We start from the raw sequence: 2,500 nt of genomic DNA on the forward strand, positions 1-2,500 counted from the left end.
GTATGTATGTATGTATGTATGTATGTATGTATGTATGTATGTATGTATGTATGTATGTATGTATTTATTTATCTATGAAAATATAAAAATTTGAATAATACAAAATTTTGCATTCGTGCAAGTACCTAAGTATATAAGTTATACAAGTATACAAGTGCATAGGTTTCTAAATATGTATAATACGAGTATAATCATTCAAGTGTAAAGTTATGCAAGCATACAAGAAAGTATGAAAGTTGCAGGTATGTTTGTATTTAAGTATTATTTCATGTATGGATGCAAAATTCATGCTTGTGTACATGTAAAATGTATAGACATAGATATATATATCTATATATATACATACACACATATATATATATATATATATATATATATATATATATGTGTGTGTGTGTGTGTGTGTGTGTGTGTGTGTGTGTGTGTGTGTGTGTGTGTGTGTGTGTGTGTGTGTGTGTGTGTGTGTGTGTGTGTGTGTGTGTGTGTGTGTGTGTGTGTGTGTGTGTGTGTGTGTGTGTGTGTGTGCGCGCGCGTGTGTGTGTGTGTGTGCGTGTGTACACATATATACATCTGCTTGTATGTAGACGGGTAATTTGACATGTACACATGTGAAGAAGTTTTGTGTATGTATACAAGTATATTTACTCTTGGAATGTATGAATATATTCATAAACATAAATGTATGTTTAATATGTGTGTGTGAGCGCGCGCGTGTGTGTACATGCGTGCATATCACGTGTATGCATAATGCAAAGAACATATACACTTGTGTTTCCTACATATGATAATAATGTGTCGAGCGCGAGGTCTAAACCAACTGCTGTGTGGAACAAACAGAAAACGTTGTGTTGAGGGTTCACGTTAGCAACTCATGACATGGGTGACTGGTTAGGGGATATTGGTATCCTTCTGGTGTAGATAGATAAATAGATATTGAAAGATAGATAGAGATACTCTCGAAAGGCAACTGGCACCTTCCCAATTACTTGATGATATTGGTCCTTACAAACAACATCAACACAACCCCTCTCATAAAAACGGTAACTGATCACAGCGTCTGTGATAGATTTTTCGTTTATCCCAGGACACTAAGAAGTACTCTAATGACCCGTGTGATTGAGTATTTATATATGTTATTTTTGTATAGCGTATGATAGGTATGCTTTTATACAGATCTATTTGTACTTATTACTATTTCATAGTAAGGAGTGAATATACGAGAAAAGAGAAATATGTCTGTATGCACTTTTTCTGTACACATGGATAGAAGTAGATAGACGAGCTGAGACGACAAGAATTTGTGTGTACTAAATTTTTAGTGAAGTAGTACACAGGCATATGATTAGAATGTCCTAAACACACAAATGAGCAGGAGAAATTAAGTGGAACAGCCTGTCTAGGAACAAGACTTGGTTATAACTGTCCATGTTCTCCCTCTAAATCTAGTCTGGAGAATTTTTTTCCATTTTTATTGCGCTTGGAATGTAAGAAAAACTGAAAAAGCATCAGAAGAAATAAGATCGAATTCCTTTGAAAGTTTGGCGCACAAGAAGAATCTAAAAGTGAGACTTGAATATTTAGGCTATGAGAAACTATCAGATGAAATATGAGTCAATTCATGCTAGGCAAGAGTAATTCAGGTCAAGCAGTGACCCAGGGAAACTTATGACCTAGGTCAACTTCCTTATTCTAGCCTTTACAGATGTGAATGTATTTACCTAAGCCTTTCAAAATTTCTATCGATGTATTCTGTGTGAAGAATTATTACACGAAAAAAATTACAACCTCAACTTTGATTTTATATATTGTATATGCAAAAGCTTCAACTCCATGGATTAAAATTTTGAAAAAGTCTTAGAAGGAAAGCAATATGTTTATAGCAATTTTAACAATAAAGGAGTAGTGCCAAATAAGGAATGTTTGAGAAAGGAGAAAAGTGTTACGTAAAAGGTAGACAGAGACAAAAGAATGGTTCAGAATCCAAGGTTACCTACGAAAGCATAAAGTTTGGTAATTATTTTGTATTAATGATATGAAAAGCATTTTGAGAATAACATGGGTAATGGGGTCAAAGAAAAGTCTGAAAAATAAGGAAGTCACATTAACGTGGGAAGCTTGGAGAAGAAGAACAAAGGAAGTGGCAGAAGCGTAGTTGAGTACTCGCTCAGATTAAGATGTAACAAACACGTTGTCTTTACTGTTTGTTTATGTCACCAGTTTATTCGTAAGAGTATGTCACATTTTTGCACCAAATGATTTAATCCCGAGTAATATTTGTTTTTCACTGAGCACCATTTCCACAAGCACTATTCATCACACCAATGATTTAGAAAACAATACTCTTCACTTTCACATGTTCCACGGGTAACATCCATCCTTGGTTTTGTTCTTGACGACAACGGAGATTTCTGTGGGGGCTTTGGCACATTGGAAACCCTAAGTGTCCCAATGTGGGCTGGTCAAAGATAATTACAACCACCTGCATTCAAGTCTCCCGCTC

At 35.1% G+C, this 2,500-nt stretch overlaps 1 protein-coding gene across 1 annotated transcript in view; it reads right to left on the reverse strand.

The window, feature by feature from the left end:
• Nucleotides 1-2,500, reverse strand: part of LOC143019539 (sodium-dependent phosphate transport protein 2B-like) — a 46,684-nt gene that overhangs the window by 43,039 nt on the left and 1,145 nt on the right. The window lies entirely within an intron of this gene.

Source organism: Oratosquilla oratoria, chromosome 37 (genome assembly GCF_046742065.1).
Source record: "Oratosquilla oratoria isolate Oo_2021 chromosome 37, ASM4674206v1, whole genome shotgun sequence".
Lineage (NCBI taxonomy): Eukaryota > Metazoa > Arthropoda > Malacostraca > Stomatopoda > Squillidae > Oratosquilla > Oratosquilla oratoria.